We start from the raw sequence: 26815 nt of genomic DNA, 5'->3' as shown, positions 1-26815 counted from the left end.
CAGAACAACATGGGTGGGTCTCAAAGGTGTTACCTGAGTGAAGGGAGCCAGTAGAAAAAGGTGAGTGGATAGGAATTCATGCAATGACACTCTCCAAAAGACAACCATAGAGGGGAACAGATGGGGTCACCAGGGGTTGAGAGGGGCATGGGGCAGGAGAATTGGGGGTGGATGATTACAGTGCTCTGTATCTTCAAAACATGCAGCTGCGCAAATCCATATGGTATTCCAATGACTGAATTATCTCGAAACCACTTTCCTTAATGTTAACCTACAAAATAGCTTTGTGAGAGTCCAAGTGCAGTAAGATTCATGCACTGGCTTTGCCAGTTTGGGAGGTCATACTTCTGCTTGTTGGGACTGGTTGCCATTAGACTCTGATATCCTAGCTGAGAAATGCTTCTCTGAAACAATGCGTGCTGCCCAGGGGAAGAGACACCCCTCAGCGTTGCCTGACTCCTGTGAGGGCAGCAGGTCTGTGGAATTCCTCCGCTGTCCTTTGACCTGCAGAGTGGAGTAGGAAGCCCCACTTCAGATGTGAAACAAACTGGGAGAGAGAAATGGGAAGATAAAAGGTGTTTTATATCTGTTTTTCCTCAGAGGAGCAGCAATTGAGCAGCCTAAGGTAATCTGCTCAGGTGTGATCAAAAGAAAGGGCGGGCAGGTCTGAGCACAACTGTGGCAGGGGAGTCTGGCCAAGCCAGCTTCGTTGGGGATCTCTGGCCTGGGAGGAGGCAGGGAGGTCTCAGGTGGGGAACCATTCGGGGGCTAAGTGGGTGAAAGAGGCACACCCTGGATGCAAATGCCAACATGGCTGCTTTTAAGTGACCAAGGGCATAAGGGTTAATCTCTAGGTACCTCTATTTCTCCTGCAGTAAAATAGGGACAACAGCAGTATCTACTTTGAAGGATTATGGTAATGTCAAGTGAGTTAATAAATGTAGAGCACTTGGAATATATATACATACATACATACATATATATATATAAGTTATGGATGGATACAGTATCTTTGTTTTATTTATTTTTGTATTTATTTTTTATATGATACTGAGAATCAAACCCAGTGCCTCATGCATGCAAGACAAGTGCTCAACCACTGAGCTACAACCCCAACCCCCATTTTTTATATATAAGGTGAATATATAAATGTAATCTATTTGTTATTATTACCAATTACCAAAGTAAATTCAAATTTAACATTTCCTTTGAAATTTCTATGTGCTAATATGCAAATTGGCATTGAATAAGTAATTAGAAACTGGTATTTTAATATATGTAATAGTTTTTAAGTTATGAGAATGCTATAGTTTGGATGGTAAATGTTGCCCAAAAGTCCATGTATCAAAGACTTGATCCCCTGGGTGGCACTATTAAGAAATGCCAAAAAAAAACAAAAAAACAAATAAACAAAAAAGAAAAGAAATGCCACCTGTGAGAGGTAGGGCCCACTGGGAGGCCCTTAGGTCACTGTGGGAGTTGCTTTGAAGGGGACTGTGGAACCCCAGTCTCCTTCTCTTTTTTTTTGTGTGTGTGTGCTTCCTGGCCACAAGGTGAGTAGTTTTGCTTCACCATGTACTAGAGGCACAAAGCCTCACCATAGGCCCAAAGTCACCTGGCCTATTGGGCCAATTGATCATGAACTGGAAACTTCAAAACTATGAGCCAAAAATAAACCTTTTTTTAAATAAGTTAATTATCCCAGTTACTTTGGCACAGTGATGGAAAGATGACTAACAGAAGCTGCAGTGTACAGAATCATGGATTTCTATCATCTCCAGGGTTGTTCATGCTGACAGCAGCTTTTAGAGAGGGCACGCATGCTCAGTGGGGCCCAGGCCAACACAGTACTAGAAAGGAAATGAGCATCTGTAGTCCAAGCTGGGATTTCACCACACAGAGTAAGACCAGCCTGGCTGCCACCTCCTAAAAATCCAGTTTAACTCAACATCACTGCAGCTAATAGAAGGGTGGATAGAAGGGATGAGTGGGTGGGTGGGTGGATGGACAGAATGTAATAAAATGCGTAAGTCAAGTGCTGGGCTGGGGCTTAGTGGAACAGCAGTCACCTAGCACGTGGGAGGCACTGGGTTTGATCCGCAGCACATTTATTTATAAATAAAAAAAGGTATTTTTAAAAAATTACAAAAAATGCAAAAGTCACCCTTTTAATCACATTGTCAAATTTGTACAGGAAAAAGCTTGATTTTCATATTTTACAAAACAAAAATTCCCAAGCATCTCAGCATTTGCCTTCAAATATAAACTGATCTGTTCACAAGAACCTCTATTTGTGATATTGCTAAAGTTTCCCCCATGATATGATCCCAGTGCTTTTCAAATCCTGCCAGAATCACTGCTCTAAGCTGTAATGGATTTTCTTCCTCCTACTTACTTCTGAGGATTAATGTTAAGAGCACAGAGGAGACTTGGCAGCAGGTGAGTCTGGGGCTCTCACCCTCTTGCTTTCAGGAAAGGTCAGCCTTGCTGCTCAAATGACTCACACTTCAGCTCAGCTAGGGACCTGATTAGTATAATGAAAATGAACCCCAGAGCCTGGGCTAGCCCCACAGACCCTTTCCAACTCCCCACATTCCACAGGACTTCACAGCTCCAGGGGGAAGGCTACATCTGAATTGTCAAAGACCTCACTAGATTAGGACTATAGCACAAATAAAATCTTAAGTTATCATTCTGAAGTAAGGTGAGTTCCTGTGCTCCTACAATTTACCTAAGGAAGTCATTAAAATAGTGTTGGTGTTAGAGCCTTTTATCTTAATGCTTCCAAAATTTTCATGTTCTTGTCAATAATCACTTTGCTTTATAGCATTAGAGGGAAGTATAAAAAAGAGGGTCTCACTGAGTTGCTGAGGCTGGCCTTGAACTTGAGACCCCCCCTGCCTCAGCCTCTGGAGTAGCTGGGATTATAGGCATTATAGGCATTTGCTGTCTTCCTTGGGTATTTTAAAGAGGTTTTAAGGACTACTCTCTGAACTGGAAGGCCTGGGGCACCTGCTCACTCTTTGGGGAAGCTAGGGAACTGTTCATCCAGCACAATGTGTGGGGGTCTCTTCACTGGGCAGCAGATGGCCATCTCCCAGATAGTGGCAACAATGGCGGCAACAACTCCAAGGGCACAGAGTGGACATGATTTACTCCTAGCCAGGCTCAGCTCACAGTGAGTGGTACGTGGTGTGAGGTGCAGAGGTCTCTGCTGGCCACTTCTTCATAGGCTACTCAGCCTCTTTGGCCAACAGCAGACCTTCTTGGGGCTACGAATCCAATCCACTAATATTTTGTCAAGGGCCAAGCACAGGTGAGAAAACTAGTCTTCACAAAGCCTACGAGGGTCACATGTGCCGACCTGAGCACTGAGAGGGATTCAAATGGGGCAGGGCTGACTCCTGGATGTGCTACTTGCTGGCCGTGGGTCCCTAGCAAGGGACTTGACCACTCAGGCACTATCCCCCTGAAGCATACAGCACGAGGAGGACACACAGATGCCCAGCCCAAATGACAGTGTGGGACTGCACAGGTCTGGTGTCCTTCATCTGAGACGTGGGACCAGAAATGCTTCCAATTTCAGAACACTAGTATAGACACCCGGCAAGTGACTTTTCCAAGTCTGAAAAGCCAAGCATTTTAGCTCTGAAATCCAAAACTTTTTGAGCATCATGTTGACATTCAGAAAGTTTTGGATTTCAGAGCATTTTGGATTTGGGATTTTCAGATTAGACATGCTTAACCTGTAGTTAACTGTTGGTAAAGGAAATACTGACCTTCAGTGAGATCATGATTAAAATGGTTACTGGAAAGTCTGCAAATACCACTGTGCCATGCTCAGTCCAGGAGTGAGGCCCAGACGAAAGTAAAACTGTCACTGCTGCCTCTTGCACCTCTAGCCAGGTGGGGATACAGCACAGATGGGTGGACAGAGCCCTCTCCCGGGGCAGCAGGCAGAGCCCCCAGCCTCATCTCCCCTTGCCTCTCAGGGGACCCAGCCCAGCCTTGGTGGGCTTGCAGCTTAGCCCTACCCTGGGCTCATGGGAAACTCATGGCGTCAACCTTTGACTACTTTTGTAGCTGTAAAAGGTGACAACGCAAAAGGATCTTCAGGAAGCATGTCTGCTCCATTCCACTTAGAATGTGGGAGGAGGAGGTTTTCCCCATTCCTACCGTTGTGTCACCGTCTAGAGGTAAGCGCAGCCTCCCTGCTCCACCGATGTTCTGGTGATACTAAGACCTTGCTGTTGTTAGGGCCCTTCCTGGAGGTCAGAGGGGCTATTAATTTTAAAAGGTCAACCTAGAGCTCTGATTGTGCTTCGTGGTAGAGCACTGTGCCTAGCATGTGTGAGGCACTGGGTTAAATTCTCAGCATGGCATATAAATAAAGGTCAATTGACAACTAAACAAAATCTTAAAAAAAAAAAGATCAACCTAGAATCTGCCTCTTCTATGTTGAGATGTCCTTACTACCTTTTCCTTAATTATTTAAAATTAGATGATGCCAAAGCCACAGCCACCCTCCTCTCCACATGGGGGGTGTCAGAGCCTGTGCCCCATGCCTAATCTCTATCCATGCGACATCCTTTGGCTTAGCTGCTATACCACTTCACAGATGAGGACGGAGAAGCTCCGTGCCACTCTGCCTCATCTGAGGTCACACAGCTGCAGGGCGGCAGGCTGAGGCCAGCTGTGAGGCCCAGGCTCTTCTCAGCAGAAGTAAGCGCTGCCCACTCAGATGAAAGCACCGCCCCTGTGGGACTCCATACTGCTAACAGAACACACACAGAGTTTCTGCATCCTCTTAGCTTTTGCAAAATAGCAGATAAATGCTGTTGGATTAAAAAAAATCTCACTGGGTTTTAGTATTTTAGAGTCAATAAGGAATGATAACTTTTTCCAATTATTTGCAAAAAAAAATCTAATATAAAAGTTGGCTTTCCATGTTATGCATCATATGCAGAAAAATTATATTGTCATCGTCTGCGCCACCCTATGTGCATCCAATAGCAAAGGGAGCATGAAAACAATCAGTGTCATTTTTCAGGCCTCCCGTCAGATTCGCAGCCCTGGGTGCCACCTTGGCTGAAGGACTCCAGCTTTATTTCTAAACTAAGACTGCTGGTTTTCCTTGGATCATCTGGACAGTCAGAAGCCTGAGTCCTGCTCCTCCCTGGGCTGGACCTCCACCAGAGCTCTGGCTCCAAACCCATCACTTCATAGAAAATTACAGGACTCTGCCATATCTTAAAATAAACTCGTCTCCTTGAAGCTCATGAACTAGTGTTGGCACTACTGACCGTGAAAGGCTCAGCAATAGCCCTGGATGGATACAGCAAGGTTGCCATTGCCTACCGATTAAGAGAACTGCAGCAGAACCCTTGAATCTGGGGAGGGGTGGTGTAAAGAACTCAGTAGATTTGGAGTGTCCCCCAAGGCTCGTGTGCTGAAGGCTTGGTCCATGGAGGGACTCACAAGCTGATGGCTTCATTGGCAGCTGGTGGAACTGTGGGAGGTGGGGCCCAACTGGAAGAAGTAGTGGATCAGTGGGGGCATGCTCTGGAAAGGAGCAGCTTGTCCCCAGCAGTCCCCTCCCCAGCTTCCTGGCTACCATGCCTTCCACCAATGTATTCTGCCAGAGCAACGGACCTGGCCAACCTTGGGCTTAACCTCTGAAACTATGAGCCAAAAACTCTTTCCTTAAGTTGATTTTCCTAGGTATTTCATCCCAATGATGAAAAAGTTAACTAACAGATTTTTTTTTTAAATTTTAGACTATATAATGGTAGTGGAGAGACCAAAAAACAAACAAACAAACAAACAAACAAAAACCATGACATTACCCTAAGAAGCCCCATATGACCATTTAGGCGACATGGAGTTTAAAGCCAACAAAATTTCAGCTCAATAAGGAGAACACTGTTGGGATCCCTCTGGACCAGTGCTACCCTGGGCAACACAGCTAACCCTGCCAGTTCCCCAGTCTTTGGTGCTCGGTGTTGCAAGAGAGACTGGCCAACAAGCAACCACCGTGGAGACACAGAAGAGAGGAGAGAGCAGAGCAGGCCCTGCTCCCCCGACTCTCCTTCCAGTTCTGGGCATGAACCCAGGGCCTTGCACAGCTGGGTGAGCTCTCTGCATGAGCCCCACCCAGCCCTGCCCCAATGCTCCCAGGCCAATCACCAGGCCACAAAGTGACCCAAGGACTGGGCACACAAGCTCCAACACCGGGGAGGGATGAGCAGGCCTCTGACCAGCTGCTTCCATTTCATTGGTGAACAATCATTGACAATCAGAGGAGGAAGAACCATCATCTGTGGGTGATAAGCTGAGTGTTGAGGAAATTCACTAACTACTTTTTCCAGCTCTCCTTTCACCTTGCCTGACCACAGTCCTCAGTCAACAAAGACTTCCCAGGAAGGCCTTGATTCCTTGCCATCTCTGGAATGTTGACAATGCTACACACACACACACACACACACACACACACACACACACGCACGCACTCGCAGGCGCAAGCAGGCGTGTGCACACACACACTGTCCTCCGCCTTGGCAGAAGCAGTTGTTTCCATCAGGAGCGACGGGCCCTGCACCTTGAGCTTCACAATACCTTCCCACACGCACACTTTCCAGCCTTGAGGCAAACGAGGGATCGTACCACTGGGCAGAACCGTACTCCTGGGGACGGAGGAGCAGCGTGCTTTAGAACCTGGCTTGTGCCAGCAGGGTCCAGTGCCAGACACGGTGATGGCAGCAGAGGCACATCCTGTCTCTGGGACAGCTGGGATGGGGGTGGGGGACCCAGGTCTTTTAATAATGGTCCTAGCAAGTCACACAAGATCACCAAATCCCAACCATACAAGGAAAGATTAAAGCTTCAGAGGTGAGCGACCAGACAATGAGCCTGAGGACAGGACCTGGGAGAGGCCAGCTGTGCAGCCTCAATGATCATTTCACATGGAGACTACTGCCAGCCTTCCCTGAGAACCGGCTGTACCCTGAAAGATGTTGGGTCATAAGCTGATTTAACAAAAAGCATCTAAAAGGTAGCTTTAATTTTTTAAAAATGATAACAAGGTTTCAAACCTTTCAGTAAATAGAATAAAAGAAAAGCTCTTTTTAAGCTGGGCACAGTGGTGTACACCTGGTCCCAGCTACTCAGGAAGTTAGGGCAGGAGGACCACTTGTGCCAAGTTCAAGGTCAACTAGGCAACACTGCAAGATGCTGTCTCAAAAACAAGCTTATTTTTTCCATTAACTTGCATATTATTTATTTCCTATTTAAAGTATTACCTGTTACTCACTGACTTCTGAACTTAGAGGTTTTGCTGAGATTCAGATAATGTTCCCTTGCCCTTGAGGACATGTCCTGAAGAGCTGAGAAGGAAATCAGAAATGCACAGTTTAAATAGTCAGAATGCACCAAGGGGCCGAAGCCACAAACTGTCTGCCGGAGATGAGAACTTTCTGGAAAATAGGCAGCTAGTGGTCCCTCATCAGGAGGTCACCGTGGGTTAGTTCAGCTGGCCAAAAACACTTAAGAATGAAAACACGTATGTAGGTTCTCGTAGAACGTTGCTCTCGCTCACTACCAGAAAGTGGAGCCAAAACAACCGGACACCTAGAGGAATCTAGAGAATCTAGGAATCCCAGAATCTAGAGGAAGTTGAGATGGAGCCTTCTGCCCACGCTCCTTTTTTGTGACTGGTGTTGTAAATGTTTTTGCCCTTTTTTTAGTAATATTGTGGAGCTAATTTTTAAAAGTGCCATAACTTCTGCTTTCAGCCAAGATGGAAAAACATGGACTGCATTTACCATCCTTACCTTGAGCAGTTAAAAGAAAAAAAATCAAGAAAAACTATATCCAGCAATGGTGTTCAAGACACTGGGCTTTAGACTGTGAGGGACGGTGATGGCTGAGAGATGGACAGAAGGAGTAGCCTGTGATGACCTCAGCATGCAGCTGGAGCTGGAGGTGCTGCTAGTTGCGGGGGAGGGGAGGCTGGTGGTATCCCTAAGTTGAGGTGACAGAGCTAAAAGGCCAGGTCAGCTAGGGTGACTGGAGTCCACAGGGCCGGATGCTGGAGAGGGAGAGCTCCAGAGATGGGCAGACACAGAGTCTGCCACCCACAAGAGCTACAGAGAACAACCACCAGGACTCAGGGCCAGGAACAGTGCGTGTCACCACCAGGCGGACTGTGAACCCCGTCACCCAAGGGCAATGGGCAGAGGACTCACATGCACTGCACTACACTAAATGCTACTGTGGTCCCCACGGGCTGAAGCACAAGACCCAATGTGACCAAATGCTTCCAAGTAACTTAACCACTTCCCAGAACAAAGGTGGAAAATATTTACAGGAACATGAAAACACCCGCCCAGCCAGGCAGGCAGAATGCACGGTCCTGGCTTCCCGCAGAAACTACCAGGCAGGCAAAGAGGCTTGGAAACATGACCCAGTAAGGCACAGATGGACCTACAAACCCACCCAGAAGAAATAGGTGGGGGAATTGAGAGGAGAATTAAACAGCAACCAGGAGGACACGCATGTGTTCACGATGCTGGAGGAAGGAGAGATGTGGAGTAGAGACGTGGGGGATACACATCAAAGAATAACTCAGCCCTCTAATTGTGAGCCTCCAGGACGCAGTAAGGCGAAGAAACAGCAACAGAAATGACCCGAACAAAACAGGGACAGCTGGGAGGCAGGCGGAGGGACGTAGAGCAGGCAAGCAGGTGGGGTTGCAAGGCTGTGTCATCAACAACAAAAAGCTATCAAGAAATAATGGCGGGGACTGGGTATGTGGCTCAAGCGGTAGCGCGCTTGCCTGGCATGCGTGCGGCCCGGGTTCGATCCTCAGCACCACATACCAACAAAGATGTTGTGTACGCCAAAAACTGAAAAATAAATATTGAAATTCTTAAAAAAAAAGAAGAAATAATGGCAGGAAATTCCCAGTTTGATGAACATAATAAACCTACAGATCAAGAGGCTCTGTGAATCCCAAGAACGAGACACATGAAGAAAATGACACCAAGACAAACCAAAACCAGACTGCTTAAGACAACTGGTCAAGAGAAATTGGGTAAATGAGGGACAGAGGGGAGCTTCGATGGGAAAAGAACATGCACAGAAAATCTGCAGGTAACCCCGTGTTTCACAGTGAGATGCTGAACCCTCTCCCCTAGGATCAGGAGCAAAGCAGGGGGTCCCCTCCGCCACACCTAGTTGACTTGGCACAAGTCCCCCTTGGTGTGGCAGGACAAGAAAAGAAAGCAAAAGCGGTTAGGAGAAAAGACATACAGCTGTCTTCCTTGCAGATGTCCTGCGTGTCCACGTCCATGCTCCCAATGAACCAAGGAAAAGCCCCCTGGAACTAATAACACAGTCCTGATATGAGTCTAAGATATCAAAGTCAACCACTCTCCTGGAGGCCAACACTGAGCGACTGGAGCCTGAAATTTAAAATGTAATCGCAAAAAAAATGTAATCGCACTTACAACAGCACCAAGTTGAAATGACTACATGGAAATCTAACAAAAATGTACATAAAGGACAGATGTGCAGGAAACCACAGAATTATGATGACAGAAATTCCAAAGAAATGGAGAGATGTTCCATGTTCATGGATTAGAGACCCAAGTCTGTTAGGATGCTAAATTTTCCCAATTTGATCGGCATATAACAAAACCCCAATCAAAATGCTAAAAAAGCCATTTTGTGAATATTGACAAGATAATTCTAAAGTTTATGGAGCAGCGATGCAATACTGAGAAAGAGCACAGAGAACAGAACCATGTGGCTTCAAGACCCCATGACGCTAGAGAGAGAACAGACACAGAGATGTATGGGATGGAAGGGTCCAGGACAGACCCCACCAGTGTGCCCGCCAGCCTTCCGCAAGGAGCGAAGGCCGTCTAGTGGGTAGAGGCGAAGCCAACCCTTCAGCAGATGGTACTGGATGCCCACGTGCAAAAAGGAAACAAGCCAGACCCGATGTCACCAGCCCCGACTCAGGCTGGGTGTGGCTCGGTGGCACAGCACAGTGCAGCCAGTGTTCACCACCAGCACCACAAAGAAAGTAGAAAGAGAGGGAAATTAGGAAGGAGTTTGAGTTTGAAGAACACAAACATGCAGTGGGAGGGAACATGGGAGGGAGGGAACCAAAACAGCGCCTAGGAATTGATATCGGGGACACCGACCTCAGAGAGAAAGGAGACGGGGACGAGGGAAGCACCCGCAGGCCACCCTGTGAGACCCAAAGTAGGCAGAAGGAAGGAGCACTGGACCTGCAGGACTCGGGGGAACAGGAGAAAAGCAACAGGAAGCTTACAAAACTAACCTGACTCTTGGAGAAAATAAATAAAATCCACAAACCTGTAGCCAAAGCGATGAGAAAACGAAGAGAGAAAAGACATGAAATATCTGATCAGCAACAAGAGAGATGACATCCCCACACCAACGTACACTGAAAGGATAAGACGATGTTAAGAATCTTAGCTGTTGGGGCTGGGGATGTGGCTCAAGTGGTAGCGCGCTCGCCTGGCATGCGTGCGGCCCGGGTTCGATCCTCAGCACCACATACCAACAAAGATGTTGTGTCCGCTGAGAACTGAAAAATAAATATTAAAAAATTCTCTTTAAAAAAAAAAAAGGATCTTAGCTGAAACAGATAAGCTCTTTTAAAGAAAGCGCCGGGCTGGAAAAGGAAATGGATTCCTCCATGGGAAAAAGGACACAGACGGAAGACCCTACACAAATATCATACAATGCAACACTGAGGAAGAGCACAGGCAGTATTGTCCCAGAGGCTCCTGCCAGCCAACAGGTAAGAGGGGAAATCGGGTATTCCAACTAGGTTAGAAAAGGAAAAAGAAAAAAAAAAGATTTTTTTTCCATAGGTGACACGGTTGTACAACTAGAAAATCTGCTGGAATCTACTAGAAATCTTCTGGAATTTTTGAGTTTATCCAGTTTACAGGAAGAAAGATCAACACAGAAAAATAAATTGCATTTTCAAATCCTTACGTCAAATAATTGAAATATTTATTATAAAATAAGAAATGGTTAGGGATCCATATGATAAAAGGTGTTTAGGATCTGTACACAGAAGAGAAACATTACTTTTACTCTCAGAAAACACCACTGAGAGAAATCAAAGCCTTAAATAGATGGAAGATTTGTTAAGACAACAGTTTTCCTTGCAGAAAAATTAAATCCATCACTTCAATGCAGTCTCAATCAAAATCCCAGCAGCATTTTTGTAGAATTGAAAAGCAGATCCTGAAATGTGCATGGAAATGCTGAGGACCTGGAAGAGCCCAAGCAATTTTGGAGGACGAGGCTGAAAGATGAGCACCCGACTCAGTCGCTGCAGAGCCACAGTGATGGGGCTGTGGGGTCTGGGGGAGCAGATCAACACATGGGGACAGGGAGTGAAGGAATGCACCCTGGTGTACGTGAACCACGGTAAAGAGAATTCAGTGGAGAAAGGAGTCTTTCCATTAAATTAGGCTGGGACAATGATAGAGCCACACTCAGAACAAATGCCAACCCCCTGTCACCATGTAAGCAAATTAACTCAAAATGGATCACAGACCTCATGCAGGACAGGAAACAGTAAGACTTCCAGAAGGAAAGGTGATGACCAACTTAGGCAGCCGTCTCTAGATGGGATGACAGGACCCCACTCCACAAGAGAAACGAGACAGCAAGTGGACCTTCATCAGGCTCAAGCGCTGCCCTTGAAGAGGTACAGTGAGGAGGGTGGAAGGCAGGAAGGGCACTCATGGACAGTGATGGGGAGTGGAGGGGCCAGGCCCACAAGGGGCACAAAGAAACCCCAGGGGAGGGGAAGGTGTCCTTGCTCTGGCTACGGTTATGGTTCCACAGTCGGGGACATGTCAGAACTTATCAAACTGCTCTGTTCAGTAAGTTCACACTGTACACCAATGGCACCTCAGGGGAAGGAGCAGCGAGAAAGTGGCCTCTTTCAGGGAAGGGGACAGCTGGGGAGGGGCAGGGCAGGAATGGGGAGGGGAAAGCATGTTGTGAGTGACCCAAGAAGCTTCCCCGGGGGCTAGAAGGATCAAAAACCCTCTGTGGAACAAGGCAGAGTATTAAAAATAAGAACACATCCAATTTGGGCAAAGAAAGGGAGGTGGTGAATCGAACTGTTTCTGGGCCTGAAGGTTACCAGATTTTTTTCTTAATCGTCCTAAGGAGAAGCGCGAGGGCCGGAGCTGCCCGTCCCAGAAGGCAGAGCAGGGCACGCTCCCCAGCGCCTCCACACTCAGCCCAGCTTCAACGCCCCTGCAGCTGCGCGCTCCAAGCTGCACACAACGGGAAGCCTTGGCCCAGCTAAGGACACAGCGCCCAGCGTGTGCAGGAAGCTGGCATGGCACCTGTCCCCGTGCCCCATGGCTCCACTGGTTCTCTGCTGTCAATGGACGGTCAACCCGAGTCCTCGGCTGACGTTCAGATCTACCCAGGGCCATTTGCCTCTTCGCATTCAAAGCCCAGCCTCACACTGCCAGGCCAAGAGAGGCTGGAAAGCCAGGCCCAGGGGTCTTCAGGAGCAGTGCCACTGCTAAAGAGCATCCACAGACACACGGACACTCCAGCTCTCTGACTCCTTAAAGTGCACTTTAAATGCTTGAGCCGTCGGAGATTCCAAGTGAAACTGCAGTTTGATCCTTTCTTGGAGTGCCATTTGAGGCTCCACCTGAAATGTGAGCCACAGGCAAAAGTGGAGAAAGCAGGTGGGACGGACGATCACCCTAACCTTGAATATCCAGAGCCGTCAGAGGCCCCTAGAAAGCCGAGTGTGCAGGAACCTCTGCCCTTGACAACAGCACATGCTTGTCTTTGCACTTTCAACCATTTTGTTGGATAACAAAAAGGGTTGGGTTGTTTATGCAACCTAAAAATGGGCACAAACCTTAAATGAAGTTCCCAGGAAGATGGACCAATGGCCACTGAGCCCAGGACAAGATGCTCCTGGTCAAGAGTCAGTGGGATGCAAATTAAAATCACCACGAGCTGCCCCTTTCCAGACCAGACCTGCTGTGACCAGGAGAACTGAAGCCAGGGGGCACAGGCAGCACCCAGGAAAATGGCCCTGCAGCCTGGCAACAGGATCTCAGGGGCAGCCCCCGTGGGAGACACTACATGGTTTCATGAGAACACATGGTTCCCGTGGTTCCAGTCCTCAGAGCCCACCCTGCAGGGCTGAGAGTGGACATAAAGGTGTGCACACTCCCACAGCCACTGCAGAAAAGCTCACAGCAACGCAAAGGTGGAAACAGACCATGACCTTGAATAGATGGTGGATGGCCAGCACGGGCTGCAGCCACACAGGGAATGCTATGCTGCCATAAAAAGGGATAACGTCCTGATTCTTGTTATAGCAGGACAGACCTTGAAAACAACCACTAAGAGAAATAAGCCAGTCACAAAAAGACAACTACGGGATTCCACCTACATGAAATGTACAGAGCAGGCAGATTCATAGAGAAAGAATGTGGACTAGAAGTTACCAGGAGTGGGAGAGGGAAGAAGGGGGTTACTGCTTCATAAGCAGAGTTGTTTGGGGTGAGGGAAGAATTAGAAATAGAGGTGATGCCGCTCAGCACTGGAATGTGATCTACATCATGGGCTGTACACTGGAAATGCTTAATATCTCAAGTCTCGTTATACATTTTATCTCAATTCAAAAACAGCCAAATAATATAGGCATTCTAAATAACTGGCTCTCAGGAAAATGATGTATTCACTCACTGTCCACTCGACCGGGGGGGAGGGGGAAAGGCCCTTGTGCACAGAGACCACCGGAGGCACAGGGGCACAACCTTGGAAGACACAGGATGGCACAAATGAGCACAGGGCCAGAGCCATGATGAGCGAGAGCCATAACGCCATAACCTGCCAACTGCCCTGAGACGGACACCCAGACGGCCACAGTACCAGCAGCTTCGATGCCCTCCACGTACTTCTCAGGCAAACATCCTGCAGGTGACACCCCCATTCAGAGGCTACATGTGCCCTGCAGGCCCCAACACCCGGACTTCCCCGGGTCCACCTGCTGGGTCCACCTGCTGGGTCCACCTGCAGGGTCCACCTGCTAGGTCCAGGCATGAGACCAGGTGGCTGGCTTGCCAGGGCTGCCACAACAAAGTCACATGGAGCCAGTGGCTTCCACATCAGCAATGTGACTTCCTATGCTCGCTGTGGCAGTACGTACGATACAGAGAAGATGAGCATGGCCTCTGCGCAGGGATGGTCTGCAGATTCTGAAGCGCCCCATGCTGTTTCTCACACGGGTCAGAATGGTGGCTATCAACAGACAACAGTAAGTGTCGGTGAGGACGTGGGGGAACGGGCCAGAGGAGCCTGCACCGGGACCTGCCTGAGAGTCCTCCCCACTGTCCTAGCCCTGGCCTTGCTTCTGGGCTCTGGCTACCACCAAGTTCTGGTGTGCACCACGTTCCCAGGCACACAGCTGTCCTCCCCTTGGCACCAGAGTGGACTTCAGCTTGCTTCTCTCAAATGACCTCTGGGATGGAATTCTTTTTGCCCTAAGTGTTGTTTTTAAGAAACAGGATGACACAAAATTGGACTAGTATCATACTGGTGCATGGCCTTGGTGTCACTCAAGTCCCTGGACAAAGGGCAGCGTCCACAATGCTGGGACAGGAGCAGCAGGACTCCACTCCACAAGCAACAGGGCGCATGGTAGAGTGAGGACCCTCCAGGGGCCAGATTCAGTGCTCTGCAGCACTGAGAGTCAGGACTCAACCCAGCCCTCCCCGAGGAACGACAGGCAGCCATGCAATCAGGCCTGTCCCCTCCTGCTCAGAGCCAGGGCACGGAGGCAGACGCCCCAGGCTGAAGACCTATCACATAGAGAGTGGCCAGCTGCCCTCTCCCCCACAACTGCTCCAGGTTTCCCTGCAGTGGTAAGCAGGGGCTCAGCATGACCGCTGTACATTTGAGAGGAAAGACTTCTCAAAAAGTCCGTGTTTGTAAACAGACACCTTTTATCTAAAGTTATTCTTTAGATGAAAAAATCTCTGTTTTCTCTCCAGGTGCATACGACAGCACTGCTCCCACCGCAGCCTACTGAGCAAGTTTCTCAGAAGGGTACCAAAGTCTGCGGCGTCCATACACAGGACTGGGGCTGGCTGGTCACGAACTCAGGGACTTAGAATAGGCTTCTAGAAAGTGCTCGGCATGGCTCCTTTGCCAAGCAAGGCAGTCCCATGCCTCAGGAGCTCTGGGGCTACCAGGGACAACATAGCAGCATTAATTGTCACAGACAACAGTGAGGCAGGGCCAGAGCAGAGGGTCCTGGGGATGAGGGTGAGGTGTGGGGTCTCTGCAGTCAAGATGCTGTCCCACCTGGCCTGTAGGTGGCAGGAGCAATAGCTTGGCCTCCAGGACCCGGGTCTCCCCATAGAAAGCAGAAGAGGCTGGGGCGGCACTCAGTGCTAGAAGCCCTGGGTTCCACCCCAGCTGCACAAAGCCATGCCAGGGAGGAGCATGGAGTGGAGCCCAGGGAAGTCCTCAGCACTCGCAGCCTCTGTCCCCTCAGCCTGGGACAGTCAGGTGACAATTCCTGGAAGCAATGGTGCCCAGTTTGTGTAAGAGGGGTAGAGTATGATGCCCAAACCACCAGGCAAAGTCCCCACAGCACTCCCAGTCTCCCAGCACAGGCTCCAGGGAAGTTCCTGCTCCTCCCCCACTGGACGGCAGGGACCTTGGATGTCTCTGCACCCTTTGCCCAGAGCCTGGCAGCGGGCTTGGCATGTGGCACTCAGTGAGAGAGAACCAGCCCCTCCAGGCGCTCAGAGTCATGGGTCCTGGCACGCCCGTCGCTTCCTTTGTTTCTACACCGAACCCAATGGCTGGGATGGGCATCACTGATCATGAATACAATTCTACAGATCACAGAAATTCAGGCCCAGAGAGGGTGCGTCAGTCCCAGAGCCCATCCAATCTGAACCAAGCCACGTGAAGCCAAGACCCCGGCCCTCCTGCTCCAGCTCAAGCACCTGGCTCTGGTGCCCAAGCCATCTTGGCTGCAGTGTGACGACGGCAAGGTTGCCACCACCCACATGGGGTGGAACTCACACTGACATAAGGAGAGAAGCTGCTCTGCTGGCAGCAGGGCCTCTCGGTGGCAATGTCATAAAGCTGCAGCCAGTGGACATCTTCAACCAGCCTCCCCACCGCATCCTGGAACTTAGGGGCCGCAGGGCCCGGGGCTCAGACCAGAGAGCAGAGGCGTGAATCACTGCCCAGAGGAGATGGTGCTGCAGAGTGGCAACTGGGCCTGCCGAGGCCTGGCACCCAGTGTGGATCCAGAAAACATAGATGGACTGGACTGGTGACAAGCTGCCTGCCTGATGGGCAAGGTGGGCCAGAGAGGAGGAGCGCGGAGGAGAGGCTGGAGAGAGGCTGCAGCAGCCCACAGTGGGCTGAGAAAAAGAAAGAAGAGACTCGGCGGAGGGAGAAAAAAGGCAGGCCTGTGTGGAGTCGGTGTCCTCCGCTGCTGACCTCAGCCTGCAAGGTAAGCTGGAGAGGATGATTACTACAGTTCCAATCACTGAATGCTGTCAAGTGACCACTTGTCATTGCCAGGTCCCTGCCACATGTGTGCACTTGTGTTCTCACATATACACTCCTGCATTTGATATCCAAAAATACCACTGATGATGGAGCAAAGCTTCAACAGATAGAATTTAAAAACAAAGGTCTCTCGAGTCCCAGGGAGTCCTGACCACAGGGAGGACATGCTAGCCTGCCCTCTGCTTGGAAGCCAGGGCATCTACTACCATCATTTGCAACGGCGCACAGGAGCGAATGCCTTTGTTCAAAAAAGAGCAGCCAGGTCTCTCCTGCACCCTGAGCTGTCTGCAGGCTGATTGCTCAGGGCTCCCAGCGACTCCTGTCTCTGTTGTGCCCAGACCTGCTTCTTGACTCACCGCCCCCCTGGGGGTGCACTCCAGCCTAACCACAGATGTCCTCCGACGCGGCGGGTCCAATAAAGAGACAGGGCTTTGAGGTCAAAGGACCTGGTGTCCTAGCACCCTGGCAAGTCCGTCAACACCAGACACTCTTGATCTGTGAATAAGAGACCATGACCCTGTTCCCCGGACTCAGAGAGGCTCAAATGTAAAAAGTAGGAAAAATTTAAAGGTTGATTCAGGAGTCCCTGCGAGGATGGCCACGTCGGTAATCACCCAGCCCATCTCAACCTCCCAGTGAGGCTGGGGGAGGGCACTTCTCAAGGCAGGTGGCGAGTCACTGGAAGAGGGCGAGCTTGTGAACAGAGTGGCCATGATCTGCCACACAGGCGCCTCCTCCGCTGCCCCTGCCTCCTGCACATGACACATAGCTACTTCCATACGCACTGGAACTTGTATGTTGGTGGAGGTGTGCCCAGGCGAGGCACAGTGCTACTCACTGCCTGTGTCCCCACCTGCTGTGAGAGGCCTGAGTTTTGCTTGGGAGTGGGCTGGTTCAGAAAGCCCACCAGGCTCCTGGGAAAGACCTACACCACGTCTCTGGCCTGCTCTCGCCTGCAATTCTATCTGAGCACCCAGAACTGCTTTCAAAAGATCCATCCCAACAGGAAGACAGCAAGACAGATGACAGGTGCTGAGGTGTCCCAGTGTCCAGGCTCTCGCTCATCGCCCTCAAGTCCTCTCCCTGTGAGCTGCTGACAATCAAGAGCAGGGACCAAAGATGCAGGCTCCTTCTTCTGGAGGCCACCCAGCCACCACCCAGCGCAGGAGCAGCATGCACACAGCTTGCTCTCTGGGACTGGGCATCCAGTGCTTAGCTAAGATGAAATTCTGTGTCCACCCCACCCTTATGAAAACAGACTAAAGTGCAGGCAGGGCTGAAAGTTTCAAGCAGCGGAGTTGAAGACAGGTGAACCTACAACACCCAGCAGGCTGATGTCCCCAGCACGTGACAGCATCTGGCCGCCTCACACTCAGTCTGTGCCCAGCTCTTCATCCCCCTGGATGGGCACAGGGCAGTGTGTGCCACAGCAGTCTGGGTGGCAGGTGAGCCACCTGCAAGTCACAGGCAGGGGGCTAAGAGTCCCTCTAACTGGTTATTCTTCTTATTTGTCTTGATTTTCATTTTTATTTTGCTAATCTTTTGCAGTGTTGGGGATGGAACCCAAAATCCTGTGCATGTGCCTCGTGATCCTAGACAAATGCGCATCAAGAAAGATCTTCAAAGGTAAAGGAAAGCAGAATAATGAGCCTTCCCACCCCAGGGGAGGCTCGGTGCTGGGCCACAGCTCAGGATGGGCTGGGCTCACCCTGGGGTGCAGAGTGGGCAGGGGGAACGCCCACCAGCCTCGCCCCACTCCCAGGTCTGCTGCACATCCACACCATGGGGGAAAACCAGCAGACACTGCCACCTGAGCCACACTGCTTCAGTCCTAAGAGGGAGACCTCCAACTACCCTGTTCCCACCACCACAGTGCCAGGCCCTGGTTCTTATCTGCCGCAGTCCGGCTGCAGCAAACTAACCAGGGGGGTGACGAATAACTTTGTACATTGATACAGCAGGAGTAGAAGCCCTTTATTGTAGGACAACAGAGGTATTTATACATTTTGCACAACTTATCTTAATTAGCATAAACTAGATACATCAGTCAACCAATAAGGAATCTCCACACTTAATGGTTTGCTTTTGTTACTTCTCAAACCACTCCCTCTGGCATTTTGCCAGGCACCATCCAGACTTGTTTACGAACTCTAACATTCCCCTGGCAAAATACCAGGTGTTATTTTGACTTGTTTACAGACCTTAACACTTATCTAAACCCACAGAGAAGACAGGGGCGCTTCTGACATTATCAATCCCACCTCGGCCATCCCACCTAACAGAAACCGTCACTTCCAAAGCCACCAGTAACCCTATTTTCTCATTGTTTATTGGTACATTATATTGTACAAAGTGGTGGGACTTGTTACATATTCCCATGTTAACACACCCTCTTAGTATAAAGAAAGGAGGGTAAAATTTCCAAGAATCGTGAAACCACAGATGGGAAAAGAGCCACCCCCCTTTTAAAAAAAAACATTCAGCTGGGAAAAGGAAATATAGACGGTCATTGGTATTTGTACCACCCTTTACAGACGTAAGTGTGGGTGAGCTCAAGAATCAAACCACATAGTACACAGGCTGTGCTGCTCACAAAGCCACGCTTAGGGTGCTACACTTAAAAGCATGGTTGAACCATATCCAAACAATTAGTTAAAGAATTAAGATTCTGTGCTTTGCTCTCTTTGCGGGTCTAAAGGACCAGGAAGGCCCGGGGCCTTCCCCCTGAGCCTGACACCTCTCTTGATGAGAGCTTTTTGTCCTCGTTGGGCAGGTGCACATTCCCCCTGGGAAAACCCTCAATTCAACCTCAGCTGGAATCTACAGCCAAGCACCTTGAGCTCCAGGTCTTGCCCATGCCAGGCACCTGCAGGTGGGTAGGTAGGTGGCAGGTGGGTAGGTGGGTGGATAGATAGATGAACAGGTAGGTGTGTGGGTAAAGTGAGTGGATAGGTAGGTAGGCAGGTGGGTGGGTAAGTAGGTGGGTAGGTGGATAGGTGAGTAGGTAGGCAGGTGTGTAGGTAGGGAGTAGATAGGCGGGTGGGTGGGTAGGTAGGTGGGTGGGTGAATAGGTGAGTAGGTAGGTGGATGGGTAGGTAGGGAGTAGGTAGGTGGGTGGGTGAATAGGTGAGTAGGTAGGTGGATGGGTAGGTGGGGGTAGGTAGGTGGGTGGGTAGGTAGGGGGTAGGTGGGTGAGTAGGTAGGGGGTAGGTAGGTTGATGGGTAGGTGGGTGGATAGATGGGTAGTTACGTGGGTGGATAGGTAGGTGGGCAGGTGGGTGGGTAGCTAGTTGGATAAGTGGGTGGGTGGGAGGCAGGTAGGTGGGCAGGTATATAGGTGGGCAGGTGGGCAGGTAGGTAGGCAGGTATATAGGTGGGCAGGTAGGTAGGTGAACAGGTGAGTAGGTAGGTGGGTAGGTAGATAGATGGGCAGGTGGGTAGGTACGTGGGCAGGTAGGTAGGTGGGTAGGTGGGCAGGTGTGTAGGTAGGTAGATGGATAGATGGGTAGGTAGGTAGATGGGTAGGTAGGTAGGTAGGTGGGTGGGCAGGTAGGTGAGCTGGTGGGTAGGTAGGTGAATAGGTAGATAGGTAGGTGAATAGGTAGGTAGGTGGGCAGGTGGGTAGATGGGTAGGTGGGTAGGTAGGTGGGCAAATAGATGAGAAGATGAGTAGATAGATAGGCAAGTAGATGAGCAGGAGGGTAGGTAGGTAGATAGGTAGGTAGGTGGGCAGGTAGGTGAGCAGGTGGGTAGGTAGGTGATTAGGTAGGTAGGTGGGCAGGGACAGGAGTGTATGTGCATATGAATGTGTGAACTTGAGACATGGAGTGACTCCTGCCTCTCTCTTCCCAGACTCTGCTGGCTTTGCAAACGAACACTGTTCAGTCAGTCATTAATCTACCTTGGAGTGTCCTTGACTGGTTCCATATATCAAACACCAAATCCTGCTAATTCTAGACATCTGCATATTTAGAAAATTTAAGATCTTCCAAATATCTATAGATTCCACCTCCAATGTCCCTTCATTGGTTTGATCCTGGTCATTTGCTTCTGGACTCCTGCCATGGCCTCAACTGGTTTACTTGCCCACAGTCCCACCAGTCCCTTCCCATCCCTCTTTGTGATGTCACGGTGATCTTTCTAAAACAAACGGGATTGGCTCATGGCCCTGCTTGACTTCTGCAGTGGGTCTCTGCTGTCCATGGGGCAAGGCACTCAGCACTTGACCTGAGCCCCATGAACCTCGTCGGCCCCACCCTCTGCCCAGCTCCTGGGCCGGCCTTAGTGCGCTCCTGTGGTTCTCGGGCTGTGCACTCTCCTTCTCTCATCTTTCTGCCTTGTGGGCATGGCCCTCTCTTCTTCACCTGACTTCCTTCTACCCTTCCCAGCCCAGACACTCCCCTAGTAACCACCACAGGAACAGCAAGCGGGGCTCCCTCCCCCAGGACAGGGCCCTGCTCACCATGCATGGTCACAGCCCCTTCTCTACCAGACCTGGGTGCCAAGAGCGCAGGGCCTGTGCTCTCGGTTTCCCGGGTCCTCCCCACCTAGCATGCCACCCGGCACAAAGCGGCCTCCAGGATACGCCCAGTGAGTCACTATTTCTTACCCTTAATGGTAGGGGCAGGCCCTGAGAGTCCCCAAAACCCTTGAGGTCAAACCACTTTTGTACTAATACCAAGATGTTATTTCCTTTGTGCCCGCTGCGCTGTGCACTGCAGCTGGAGCCTCCCAGGAGCACCTGTCCACTCGGGAGAACAGACAGATGGCTCAGAAAGACAATGGTGTTTGCTGCCCATGAACTTACCTGAGCTTTCCAGAAAAAAATAGGAGAACTTCGGGGAACTTTCGTCAGTCTCTGTGGGCGTGACAGCTTCCCCGGCCTCAAGTTTTCTTGACAACACCAGTGGTGATGTCAACCCCCGTGATTTTCTGGATCATCTGCATAATCTGAGTCTGTTTCTTTTTTTCTTTCTTTTTGTATTGAGGATTGAACCCAGGGAAACTCTACCACTGAGCTACCCGCCCCCCTAGTCCTTTTTGTAATTTTGAGACACTAAATGGCTGAGGCTGGCCTCAAACTTCCAATTCTCCCACCTCAGCCTCCTAAGTCACTGGGATTTTAGGCATGGGCTATGGCACCTGGCTCCACCATGTTACAAAAGCTTGTATCAGAAAAGAGCCATTTAAATGCAAGACAGACCACAGGCTTGAGAGCCACTGACATACAGGGCCAAACTGAAGGGTATGCAGCAGAAAGACATCAGGCAGTCACGGTGCCTTCAAAATGCACCCTTCTTCTCTTAGCATCAGCCAGCAGTGAGCCCCGGCAGGTAGGGCGCACCTGATAGCCTAACCCTAACCCTAACCCCAGCAGGTAGGGTGCACCTGACAGCCTTTCTGCCCCACCCCCCTTTCCCCACTTCAAACCAAACATTCACCTCTCAAGTGGCCAAACTTAGGAGAAAGCCTGGGGACCAGGAATCTGCGCTCCAGAGGTCAGTGGCCCCTGGTCACTTGGGCAGAGTGAGGCCTCCCTCCAGCCTCTACGTCCCTGGCGCTGTCACCTATAGCATACAGAGTGTCCACTGCCTGTGGACAGAGTGTCCTGGGATGCAAATCAAATGGACAGGTCCTCCAGGTGGTGCCCCTGCCCTCAGGCATACATACCCAGTCTGCACCTTGAAGGGCGGGTGCACAGCCTGAGGCAGAGGGACAAACACAGCACAGGACCCCAGCAGGAGGCCAGAGCCAGGAGGACTATCTGCAGCCAGCAGTGTCACTGGGAGCCCTGCCCACCAGGCTCTCCTGGGGCCGCCCCTCCACTACACAGAACCCGTGCTGGAGTGGCCCAAGTCATGATCTTTAAACCATAAAGAAGAATATCTCAAACACCCTAAAAATTCCCTTGGCTCTCATGCCCAACACAGCGATGTGCAGGGTCCTCACTGGTCCCCACGGAGCTCTCCTCCTGAACCAAGCCCACCACACAATGGAGGCTGTTCTTCTGGAACGCAGGGGTGTTGCCCAGAGCTGATGGCGCTGGCTATCTAAGACAGGGCTCATTCATCCCCTTCAACAAAGAAACACAAAGGGAAACCATTGTTTTTACAAGAAAAATAGAACAATTGTTAATTTCTCTAAAATTAATCACTATTAATCACGACACGAGAGGCAGTACCACTGCTGTGCTAACATCCACAGTTCTCAAACAAAACCTCACAGATCTTGGTTTTAGCATGGGGGAAAATTCAAGCTCACAGACACCAAAACGACCAGGCAGTGCTCAGCCATGAGCTATGGGTTCCACAAGAACATTCTGGAATCAAGTCGGTTTGAATACAGAGTCTGCCCCTCCCTAGCTGTGTGACCTTGAGCAGTTTACTTTGCCTTTCTGAGCCTCAGCTGTTTTAGCTGTAAACCTGAGGGGGCCCATCCTTCCCCAGGACTGCAGAGAGGGATGACAAGCACATACACTAGCAGGCACTGGTTGTTTGTCTTTGCAAGAATAAGGCCCTCAGAGTCCCACCCAGGATGGCATTCTTCTTGGGGAGTACGATCCGCAGCCTGGGAAAGGACCTACATGCTACCACCACTGGGTGGGAGTCAGGACATGGGCGCCACAGCCTGGATGAGCCGTGACAGTGGCTGGTCTGACCACGCCTGTCTCACAGTCACTGACCCACTGGAGGAGAGTGCACAATCTCAAACCTGTCTCATTGGCCTTCCTTTTGGAAGGTTTGTTACTCTTCAGTCTCTTCTGAAATGAGTTTTGTCCTGATCTTGTCAGGTCCTTTACATGAAAATGAGGACAAATCTACCTTGCCTTCCGTGTCCCCAACTCTTAGAAGTCATGACCTCACAGCTGTTGTGGAAGGCAAACGCACAGATCTGCGTCACCGGCTCCAGATCTGGGCCGGCAACTGCAGTATTGAAGCCAGTGGCCCCGGCCAGCCGAGAAGGGGTCTCCTGGCAGGCGAGGTGCGCTCTGGCCACCAACCTGGGTGCCAGCAACCTCACCGCAGGCGCAAAAGGGACTCTCAGGTCAGGTTTTCCAGACCATAAAAATAAACATCCAATTTGTCTGAACTCCAGCCTGCATTCCATCGTATTGGTGGAATCTGACCACTAATTGTTCATTAGGATCAGTCTAATGACCTGCAAGTCGACAGTCCTCTCGAAACGCCACAGTTTTTAACAGGCTGGTTGTTTTGGCTACTCCACTGTTTATCTTCTTCCACAACTACACTTTTATACACTTCCTATGTAAATGTGTTTGCTAGGGCATCTGAATTTTGCCTTGAAGACAATGATTAAAAAAAATAAAAGCTAAGCCACAGCTTTATATTTTCCCTTAAATCCAAAGCCGGCCTTTCTCTTGCATGAGGCTGTCCTTTGTTCTCCCTCAATGGAAACCCAAGACCAACAGGGTTGGTTTTTCAGAGCACAAAAAACTGGTTCAGCCCTACCCATAATCCTTCTGCTCGATAACAAGATTAATCATCTTTCCTCAAGAAGGGGCGCTAACAAAGAGTCTGGGGTAGCAGGCCCTTCACTTCAAAGGGGAGCACCCTACATGCGTGGCCTTGAGGAGGACAACCCAGAGCCGATAGAGTGGGAACAGATGCTTGGCAAGCTCGTTAGCAGCCCCTCTGCCACTCCCACTCTCCACATACTGACAGAGAAGGGCCGCACTCAATTCTATGCGCTCACATGCTTGCAAAACCAAGTGACAAAGCGGTTGGCAACTGAGGCCCAGCAGAGGGCCCCGAACTACCTGCAGCCTCTGCTCACAGGTTGTCCTGACCCCTGACATTGTCAGCAGCCCTGTCTGCCTATCCTTCATGCCACTAAATCCTGACACCCTGAGTCCCTCACAATGCTAGGGCCAATGCACCCGAGTGAAGGGACAATGGGCTGCAGGAGGACCCCAGGCAATGGTGAAAGGGTGGCAGACAGGCGTGGAACAGAGGAGAAACGCTGACAGACATCTTTTTGCTTGCCCAAAAGGCCAGATGGCTTGTGAGCCAGGACAACCCTAGTCCAGCAACCAGAAAGGAGTCACCCTGGGGACGTGATTCAGAAAAGAATCATCAGCTACATTTTTAGATTTAGGATAGAAAACATTCACTGGCTAACTTGCTCTCTCAGTCCATATCCAACTCTTTTGTTGTCACATAGGCACATCTGAGCGCACACCCTCAATCAGGTACCCAAATGCCAAGTTGGTGACCTAACCAGGGACCCTGCAGCTGCCCAGGCACCCAGTAATCCCAGCAAGCCTGAACTGCCAAAGTAGCATGCAGTGCCCTCTGGACGGCATCGATGCCATCACATGGCTCTCACTCTCTTGTCCAGCGAGGCAGCGCACAGTCCCAAAGCTGGCCAAATGGGAGCCTAGTCACATGCTGCACCAACCACGCTACGATGGGGCCATGAACCACACTATCGAGCGACACCGTAGCTGGCTCAGTTTGCGTAAGCACATTTACAATGTGTGCACAACAAAGAAATAGCCCAAAGACAGGCTTACCAGAACATGACACAGGACTGCGTGTGAAGTGAGCCCCATAAGATACAGGGAGCACGCGAGAGGGTCCCAGACAGATGAGTCTGGGTGTGCGGCAAAGAAAGGAAAGTTGGGAAAGGCTTCTCCATGTGATCGGCTAGGATTCTTTTAGTTGGCAAATAATAATTATATGTATTTAGGGGGTAGAATGTATTGTTCTGATAGATGTACACATGGGGATGGCTAAATTGGGCCACTTAAGGGGCCCACCACTTCACCACCTGCTTATCATCTTCATGCTGAGAACTCTTGAGATCTACCATGTAGCAACTGAGAGATGTAATGACTACTACCTGGGCATCAACAGCAGACACCAATGAGAGCCCCGAGGAGACTCCTCAGTCCCCAAAACAAGCACCACGTCAGACTGGCACAGATGAAGAACAGAGATCTGGGCACAAGGTCAAGCAGCTTGTCCTAGGCATCTGAAAAGAGCCATCACTCCTGGACGGGGCGTTGAGGGTGAGCTGAGTTCTAGATGGGGGGACAGGCGGGAATCCACAAATAATGTGAGGGCCTAGAGGGCAGCGGAACAGGAAAGGATGGTCCCTGGAGTCCACAGGCTTGGAAAAGCTGCTTAGCCTCAGCTTCCTCATCAGTGGAAAAGGCCGATGGCGGCCTGTCCAGCGTGAGAGGAGACACTTCCGGGAAACCGTAGTGCAGATGCTGAGCAGATGTGGAGAGTCACACTACTCACAAGCCACCGCCAGGCTTTGTTTATAAAGAAATGCAGGTTCCTGCTGTGCAGGGCAAGAAGGACGGAAGGAACAAGCCAGTTGTCAAAGTCACTGAACCCTCCTTAACTTGGCTTTCTCGGGACAAGATTCTACCAAGTCTGGCTGCCTGGCTCCCCAGACACCTGCTCCTTCCAGAGGATGCTGTGACAGGTGACTGTGGTATAATGGCCTTACAGTTTTCCAGGGACACATTCACCCACGGGCCAGGTTTCCACAGGAATGTCACAAGTGCTGGGCCAGTGTCCACAGATAAGGATGTGACAGCGTGTGGCCCTAGGAACTAATGTGGGTACAGGTCCAGCTGGGTCATAAGGACACAATGGCATTCAGACTTACTCAAGCCTCTGGGAACCAGAATATTTCTGAATTTGGATTCAGACTTTAGAATGGATATGTGGAGCAAATTTTAGATATTGCCAATACCCAGTCTAAGGCAGCACCTGCAATCAAAAACACCTCTACAGAAGGCAGAGCTCTAGAGTCAGCAGAAACCTCGAGGGGCCAGATGGTTCAACTTGGGAGTTTCTGTTTCACCAAAAGTAATTTCAGGTTAGGTCAGTCCATCAACAAACTAGTTACCTAAAGCATTTGAGGTCCAGAGCTTACTGAATTTGAAATCACAGATGAGGGATTACGGGCCTGACTCAGGTGCTCTGCCCAGATATGAGGTATCTGAGGGGCACCCTGAGCTGGGGAGGGACCCAGCAAACAGGCAGAGCACCAACCAGGTCCCCAGGATGCCTACCAGGGCTCTGTTCAAGCACTGGACATGCTTCCGGGCATCTGTTCATCCCAGGAGGGAACCACAGGAGCAAGGCTGCACTCCTGCTCAGCTACAGTGACCAACGGTCCCTTTAGACATGTCACACTGAGA

At 50.3% G+C, this 26815-nt stretch overlaps 1 protein-coding gene and 1 non-coding gene across 2 annotated transcripts in view; one reads left to right on the top strand and one right to left on the bottom strand.

Annotated features, from left to right (window-relative positions):
• The window catches only part of LOC144374789 (echinoderm microtubule-associated protein-like 1), a 99749-nt gene that overhangs the window by 57946 nt on the left and 14988 nt on the right, over nucleotides 1-26815 (bottom strand). The window lies entirely within an intron of this gene.
• LOC144374795 (U6 spliceosomal RNA) lies at nucleotides 14210-14317 on the top strand. Its single transcript, XR_013434088.1, has one exon. It is a non-coding gene; the product is annotated as a U6 spliceosomal RNA (small nuclear RNA).

The sequence above is a fragment of the Ictidomys tridecemlineatus genome, unplaced genomic scaffold, assembly GCF_052094955.1.
Source record: "Ictidomys tridecemlineatus isolate mIctTri1 unplaced genomic scaffold, mIctTri1.hap1 Scaffold_88, whole genome shotgun sequence".
NCBI classification, from domain to species: Eukaryota; Metazoa; Chordata; class Mammalia; order Rodentia; family Sciuridae; genus Ictidomys; species Ictidomys tridecemlineatus.
The sequence above is the reverse complement of the archived record's forward strand: the minus strand, read 5'-3'. Positions and strand labels throughout refer to the sequence as shown.